The sequence below is a fragment of the Cryptomeria japonica genome, chromosome 8 (genome assembly GCF_030272615.1).
Source record: "Cryptomeria japonica chromosome 8, Sugi_1.0, whole genome shotgun sequence".
Lineage (NCBI taxonomy): Eukaryota > Viridiplantae > Streptophyta > Pinopsida > Cupressales > Cupressaceae > Cryptomeria > Cryptomeria japonica.
The window spans coordinates 376,165,915-376,175,501 of record NC_081412.1 but is presented as its reverse complement, the minus strand read 5'-3'; positions in this window follow the sequence as shown (position 1 = coordinate 376,175,501).

Here is a 9,587-nt window from a genome sequence, read left to right as displayed (position 1 = left end):
TCCTGAAAAATAATCAATCTTGAAAGACTAATTACTCCAAGGTCTCTATAGCCGGGCCATGATGGTGTTGGGTCACTCAGTGGTTGATGTGATTGTACCTGTCAAGGGGCCTGTTGGTTGAAACAAAATAAACAAAATTCTTTTTCTGTATTTTCTGATTTACACTTGATAAAGAAACTTCAAAAGATCGGTCAGGGTTGCAAGAGGTAATAACTAAACCAATACTGAACAACTTGGTGAACTACAAAATTAATGGATCACAACAAGGCATTATCAATAACATCTAATAAACATTAAAAAGGAATGTTCTAGTAGATATGTGAGGTCATACAACCCACACATAAACAAAAATTGTAACCACAAGATTATAGAATCGTTCTACCATTTAATCCTCATATACCATTAACATGTGCAATATGATTCATAATACAATAAATATTGAAAGGACAAGTTGTTGATTCAAATGGAAGAAGATACCAAACTACAAAGAATAGAAACCAAGAGAACACGTACTGTAGATCAGGCAACCCACAAGGTTCTTTTGTATTAATCTTTGTAAAAAATGAATAAAAAAATTCTTCGAGAGTTCATGGGATATAAATTGCAAAAAACTAAATTTGCTAACTAAATGGCCTTGAATCACAAATTCGTGGACCCTCAAAATGGCTCAAATTTTATAATTTATAGAGTTTTACCCTACATTCTTGGAAGGCATCATTCTTGCAAACTAGTACTACAATAAGAAGGGAGTGACATTTGACATGCAAGTCACTGCTTGTGAACTTCGGTTAAGTGCTACTAAAATGGTACTCAATGTCCACTTCTAAAAGGGTGCTCCAGTAGCAAGAATCTTGAACCATGCAAAAATAACACCTAGAAAGCAAGCATTAAATGCAACATCAGTTGAAGGCTCAGTTTTTGCGGTGGTGACTGTTATCCAACTTGCATTTTCTTTTCATAACTATCTGCTTTGCTTTTTATTCTTCTTGTAATTTTGGTAATCGGTGAAAAGGCATTCCATCAAAACGACAAGTGGGTCAACAATGTATTGGATTATAAATTTGGATACTCTAAGTATTTGTTTTACATATTTTAACCTACTAGCCATATTATCCATCATTACTTCTACACCCTATCATTGAAACACAACATACATATATCTATCCATTGTTTCTACAGTGAATTTTGCAGTGGCTACAAAATAGCCAGTGGTAAAAGAATCCCATCGGCTAAGTATGGTCTCTTGATATAGTAATCCTCCTTGCTTAAGGTTATAACCATACTTCCCCAACAATTTAACCAATATATGCTCATATTGTTCAAGTGTTTTAAGAAACGTAGGATTTTCTTGAAGAACCTTGGTGTGACACTGCTCCATGATCTCCATTTTTAAATCTGTAATATTTATATATGACTGCAAGTTATCGACACTCTCTCCTGCTAGCAAGTATTCTTTTGAAATGGTCTCTTCTCCAAATCTTTGAGTCTTCTTAAGCATTTTATGCAATTGTGAGAGATGAAGGATATGATGTTCTCACTACTTGGAATAGGTAACAAGAGCTTTCTCATTATCATGAGATTCTCTAAACACCTTCATTGGGTCATCTAAGAACATTTTAACCTTATCCATTTGATCTTGAGCCTAGGTCCTAACTCTTGTTGCTAATTTCTTCATCTTGTACAATGATTTTATATCACCTTAAGGGAGCGACAAAGTGGATGGTAAGGTATCATCAGTTTTGAAATTAAGAGGTTTAGCTATTTCCATAATCAATTGCTTATACTGCCTCAATTGTTCCTTAATCTCTGGCTTAGTTTTATATACCTTATCCACCCTTGACTAAATAGTAGATGTAGCAGCAACTAGAGTATCATTCTCCCCCCACTTAGTCTGTTTACCCAAGTTAACCTTAGACACTTGGTATCTAGGGTTTAGCTTGGGATGATCCCTCAGAATCCTATACTGGTGGTGCTATATTGGCTATTACCTCTCCTAAGTCCATCCTTGAAAGATGATGAATTGTCTTTTCTTTTTTCGCTCTCCTTGTAGATTCTATAATTGCATCCTATAAGGTTAAATTTGGGAGGATGACCATTTCCTTCTTCTTGAAAGTAAAACTTAACCACTGAGGTACAATTTCATCTTGTTCTCCTTTTTCCAACGTTACATCTACGGTGATCCTGTGAGCTTCTATATTCTATTCATGCTCTTCTTCCTGGTGCTATTCATCCCGTTGTCCTTCTTGCTGCTCTGGAGGAGTTGGTGGCCTTTCCTGGAGTTGGGAAACTTGTTGAGAAAGGTTATCCTGAAGGGCCTAATCTGAATCAAGTTGTTGTTGTCTTTCTATCTCTTCCAACTTCTCGGAAACTTCTTCTTCAAATGGTTTTTTTGTTTCAGTTTCATGCCCTTGCTCATTTCCTCCTAGTTGTTGAAGCAATATTTCTTGGTCTTGAGAAGTAAGGACTATTCTTTCATCTTTTTCATCATTTTTATTATCATGTTCCTCTTCATGAGCCACTTCTCCCATAACCTGTACATGAATTTCCATTGGTTGCACTTATACTGTTGGCTCTCCTATAGCTTCCGGTTGATTCTCTGGTTGGGTTGCAACAGGTTCTTCTTGTGGCTCTTTTGATTTCTTTTCAATTTTCCTCCTCTTTGCTATGGTTGTAATCGGTTCATCATCTTCATCAGAATCTGTCTCAATGTTATGGATGATAACCCATACACAGGTTGGCACAGGAGTAAGTGTAGCCTATTGTGTTGAAGAAGCAAGAGGAGGTTGTGTTTCAGTAGTTTCTTCTTTAGAGACATGATCTCCTAGAACAATACCTATGGCAAGAACAATGGGAGTTATGGAGGCCTGTGGGATAGATTTTAATCCTATAGTAATCCTATGTTCAACAATAATTTTTGAGGAATTGTGTAATGCCCTGCAAGGAAACCCCGAAGGGATTAAGCCATAACTCAAGAATAGAGTGCAATAATTTTTTTTTTAAAAAAGTTACACCACATTAAGATACAACAAGATATCAAAGATTCAGATTACATAGCGGAAGACATCAACTAACTCCTAAAGAGTTTCCCAACGAGATTACTTAAATTTCACAATTCACTTAACTCACACAATTAATCCAATAAGCTGATTATCTTAATAACGAGATAATTCTTAATCAGGATAATTTCTTTCAAAAGATGGAAATATAAACCACAAGCAAAGATTCAACCATAAGATCTATTCATAATCTTCATTCAAGCTTTTCATTTAAAATTACAAGCCATACATCTAATACCTTAACACACTAGGATTTCATCATAAACATAAGAGATCTTTTCAAGCATTTTAAATTTTCTAACCCCAACTGAATAGATTCCATTACTCTAAGATAAATTCATTCATACTCCAACTTATTGCATTTCAAAAGATGATTGCATACTAGCATCTACGCTAAATTTCATCTAAACCACTTACGCATTCAATCAACATGGCATTCAAGAAAGAACTGAATATAAGCATTTATAGTTAATTCCAATTATCCACTTAACCATTCTAACATAAGTTAATCATACATGATAAAGCTGAATAAAGGAAACATAAGAGAATACATCACATAACACCATAATGATCTCGGAGTTCACCCTTAAAGGGCTACATCTCCGGGTCTGCTCAACCGCAAGACCCCTCTGATAAATAATAAAGTTAAGAATACAAGAGGTTACACCATTACAATCCGGCCATCAAGGCGAAATATAAACAATTTACAAACGACCGCATCGGTCAATTAATACATACACGATCCCTGAAAAGAATAGGATCCAGCTGAACATAATCAAAGCTAAAACAAAGGTCCAGAAGAGCATACACAAGACTGAGCCATCATCACCCAAGGTCTAACAGGAAACTGATACTCACAAGGGCAGATACCAAAGGATGACCCAAAAAGGTACTCAAAACAGGACAAAACGACAACACACTAGCGAACGTAGGGACAAGTGTCATCACACAACCTGGTATGGATACCATGGCAAGTCTTCATAGGTCCCGGCCCCATACACTGGGTTACCCTGGCAACCTAATCCGAACTTCCGACCCATCCAAGCCTCATGTGGACCCACACATCCTCTCGTGAAGACAAGGATGGTGGTTTGCCATTTCAGGCCTTCTCACCACATGCCGAGTCTATGCTAGCACTCGTCCCATGTGTGAGGTACAATTATCTTACTTAGAGATTACATTCTAATCTACTGTTAGGTTATCACTTATTAGACTCACTTTCGATGGGTTACCCAGCAGCCACTTTGGGCACGGCCCCCAATCGAAAGCCACTTTCCCATACGACACTAGACTAAACTCAAACGAACTCAAAAACCAAGGAATAGACATGGTCAGACGAACGTAGTTCAAGAAGGAAAAACAATCATCTGGTCAAACACGACTCATAGATGCACACTTACTAACGGTACTCTAACTAGAGACCTGACAAACTAAGGTCAACCATGAATGATCTGGTCTAACTAGAGACCTTAAAATATTCCATGAATTATCAATAATCATAGCAAAGAAACAAGAATTTTCTTCCTTTCATTACACCAAATTAAAGCATTACAAGGAGGTAAACAACAATTACCATAATCATCGACCAAAAATGACAGGAAAACATGCCATAATGATCAATTTCCTTTACCAATCCACCTTTATCATAAAATTTTATAACATAGAACTAGCTCAAAATATCAATTTCTACAACCAAATTAACTTTCATGAAATAAGAGCAACAAAATAACTCAATTGTTTACACTTGCCAGGCATAAGAAAACCTTTCCAATGACTATGTCCCATAACATAGTGACAAGTTAACACAATTTACTCCATGATACAAATAATAACCATCCACATAACTGGAATGCATAATTCAAAAGGCCACATGTGAGCATGTCTAATGCTCGGTCAAAGGCGACATGCACGATCAACATCTCTATGCCTGATCTCAGAACAACAATATGATCATAAATATCCAATATCTCACTCAAGGACTCGATGGTGCTAGGCACACCATAGCGGTGCTACCTTCCATACAAGACCTTTGTGAATATCCCTTGTTGAGCAAGGTGGTTAGCCTCCAAGAGATAGTCACCACACAAAGGCAGGTAGTGGATACTAGCTGCAACACAGCCTCACATACCCCCATCCTCACGGTTCCCTACATCAACTTCCTCGCACACACTCTACCAAATCCGTATCATATGTCCTTGGAGAGGAATTTCACATCTCGACACAAGACCAACATCCGAAAATAATAAAGATAAACCAGTTTAGCCACCAAAGTATAGATGAATAGAGATAATAAATCATCAATTCCAACAGTAAGGCAAGAAAATAATCCGGAATTGCAACACCAAGTCAAAGTGCAAAAGATCACAAGATCGTGGCTAAACCTTGAAAGTCAAAGTAAAATAAATTGCTGATCCCCAAAGAAATAATAAGAATATCACAACTGCACATAACATCACTATGTGACTAACATCTAGCCACCAACGAGGAAGGAAGGAACAACTGACTAGCTATTGTAGTAGCTCATCATGTGGTGCGACATAGTCACACTACCCACATGGCATGGCGGTGTGCACCTCAACATCACCCCGCATCACGTCGTCACGTGGCATGGCAATACCCCAAGTGGAGAAAACACACAATGGACGTATCCCGCATGGTAGTGCACCTCGCGGAAAAAGCACGCGCAAGTCACATCCCGCATAGCGACGTATCTAGAAGGATACTCGCCGTAAGTCAGAGGTATACATGACTATGGTCCACCCACATGCCCACCAACACATACTAACTGGCAGCACATGTGAATAAACCTACCTTTCATGAAGACAAGGCAAAGGGTCCTCCAAATTATACCATCACTACACACAAGAATCACCATCCAAAATGATCAAATAAGGAAGAGAATAGGATAACACATATAAACCTATAAATAGATTCATCAAAAGGGAAAGTATTGAGTACACCTTGATATAGTTTAGTAGTACAACTATATCATTCCTCGAAGTAGAGAAGCTAACGTTGCTTCGCGCCGACATTACTCGTACGCCAATCCATACTATTCAAGGAACGGTTACTTCGAATACTACCCCTTAACATACTAAGTTACCCACAACCCGAGGTTTGGTACTCAATAGGGAAACAATTAAGCAACAACACATAAGCGGTATGGTTTCCCATACTCATAAGCAACATATCCTCCATGGTTGATTACTTCACCAACCCATGGGCACAAATAATAAGCACTGGTTTCTTACAATACACACAAATACACCAATACTGGTTTAGTCACATTTACGGGGAGTACTTTTCAGTACGCTAACATCTATTCAAGGAAGATTTTAATTATGCTTTCTACATAAATAACTGAATCAAGTTTACTCTAGATACAAGTACTGAAATTATTAACAATTCACAATTATATAAGGAATTAACATCATTCCTATAGCTTTCTCGAATCTCACTAAGCATTCATAACTAAATTACTAGCTAAGCAAATTCATTTCTAAAGCTTAAGACTTTCATCTATCACTATGAAGCCAAAAGCAAACATACAATTTCACATGTTTTATAAACATTCTATTTAAATCAATGTACTCTTTAATAGCATTTCTAAAATTCTCATGATTAGGCAAAGAGAAGGGAAAGAGAGTTTGATAGCCAAACTATTTCCTACAAAGACACAAGATCAATCAAGATCATGCTATAATATAAAATTCCTCACTATAAGCCTATCACTTTAATTATACAGTTTTCATTTCACTACTGTTTAGAAGGATGGCAATCAGCCTAACAAAAACATTTCCCATAATTATGGTTGCAACAGGAGGTTCTAGTTTTCCAAACAAAACAGAGATCAAGAGAGGCAATCTTTTCGATAATGCAAGACCTCTTAAGAACACTCAATATAATACAATATAAACACATGTCATAATTTGCAACCCACTAGGGAAGATCACATTACGATCAAAGATAAGAAAAGAGCTATTACCCAAATAAAACATATTAATGCATGCACATCAAACAAGCTTTCCATTCGCACTTTCTAAACACATTAAGGTAATTACATATACCCAAAAATGAGTTCAATGGAGCATTTGCTAAAATAACTCTTTAGTCAAACTGGTTTAATGAAACACATAAGACAATTTTTCAGGGGACACATTAATACTCTCTCGAAGCTACAATAACATGCTCTTTTTAGCACTTCTACAAACCAAGCAGTTTCACATAATTCAACTATTCGCATAGAAATGCACCTTACTAAGGTAGAATTTAATCATGCTACTCCTACAAAACACACATGGAGAATCCTTTAAACATACACATACAGTTTTCTCCCATTCACCCAAACTAAATTTTTAAACCCATAGCCCTTTAATAATCTAATAACATAAGCAACATAAGGCTCACACAAGGGTTCAAGAAGTCACAACCTTTTTCTCTCTTGCCAACAGGAAAACTCGAATCAAAGATAATTACTCATATCCTAATCCTTTAAATTTCTAGAAAGAGAGAGAGGAATGGAGATGATCATTTAATTTTCTACAAAATAAGCATTCAATAATTGCCATACAAGTCCTTCAAGTGGACAACACTAAGTTAGATCATAATCTTTAACAAACACAATTCGCACTTTCAGATTCAAGACAAGCACGGACCAACCCAAATGGATTAGTCTAAAGAGTACAACACTCAATAAGGGAAGGTACATACGACTCCCTTTTAGAATAAGAGTAATCGTAGACCAAGACATCAATAAGCACACAATGCACATATAAACACTCAAACACCAACGTCAAGAAGGCGAAAACAAGGTGTGAACATACATGATACACACAAGCTAAGGTCTGCTCAATCACTCACATGCAAAAGGAGGACAAGCATACACATAAGGTCGATATACCTCACACAAATAGAGGGCACACGCGACACCAGAGATCCCAATGTTTGCAACATGCGCTCTGATACCAAATGTAATGCCCCGCCAGGAAACCCCGAAGGGATTAAGCCATAACTCAAGAATAGAGTGCAATAATTTTTTTTTTAAAAAGTTACACCACATTAAGATACAACAAGATATCAAAGATTCAGATTACATAGCGGAAGACATCAACTAACTCCTAAAGAGTTTCCCAACGAGATTACTTAAATTTCACAATTCACTTAACTCACACAATTAATCCAATAAGCTGATTATCTTAATAACGAGATAATTCTTAATCAGGATAATTTCTTTCAAAAGATGGAAATATAAACCACAAGCAAAGATTCAACCATAAGATCTATTCATAATCTTCATTCAAGCTTTTCATTTAAAATTACAAGCCATACATCTAATACCTTAACACACTAGGATTTCATCATAAACATAAGAGATCTTTTCAAGCATTTTAAATTTTCTAACCCCAACTGAATAGATTCCATTACTCTAAGATAAATTCATTCATACTCCAACTTATTGCATTTCAAAAGACGATTGCATACTAGCATCTACGCTAAATTTCATCTAAACCACTTACGCATTCAATCAACATGGCATTCAAGAAAGAACTGAATATAAGCATTTATAGTTAATTCCAATTATCCACTTAACCATTCTAACATAAGTTAATCATACATGATAAAGCTGAATAAAGGAAACATAAGAGAATACATCACATAACACCATAATGATCTCGGAGTTCACCCTTAAAGGGCTACATCTCCGGGTCTGCTCAACCACAAGACCCCTCTGGTAAATAATAAAGTTAAGAATACAAGAGGTTACACCATTACAATTCGGCCATCAAGGCGAAATATAAACAATTTACAAACGACCGCATCGGTCAATTAATACATACACGATCCCTGAAAAGAATAGGATCCAGCTGAACATAATCAAAGCTAAAACAAAGGTCCAGAAGAGCATCCACAAGACTGAGCCATCATCACCCAAGGTCTAACAGGAAACCGATACTCACAAGGGCAGATACCAAAGGATGACCCACAAAGGTACTCAAAACAGGACAAAACGACAACACACTAGCGAACGTAGGGACAAGTGTCATCACACAACCTGGTATGGATACCATGGCAAGTCTTCATAGGTCCCGGCCCCATACACTGGGTTACCCTGGCAACCTAATCTGAACTTCCGGCGCATCCAAGCCTCATGTGGACCCACACATCCTCTCGTGAAGACAAGGATGGTGGTTTGCCATTTCAGGCCTTCTCACCACATGCCGAGTCTATGCTAGCACTCGTCCCATGTGTGAGGTACAATTATCTTACTTAGAGATTACATTCTAATCTACTGTTAGGTTATCACTTATTATACTCACTTTCGACGGGTTACCCAGCAGCCACTTTGGGCGCGACCCCCAATCGAAAGCCACTTTCCCATACGACACTAGACTAAACTCAAACGAACTCAAAAACCAAGGAATAGACATGGTCAGACGAACGGAGTTCAAGAAGGAAAAACAATCATCTGGTCAAACACGACTCATAGATGCACACTTACTAACGGTACTCTAACTAGAGACCTGACAAACT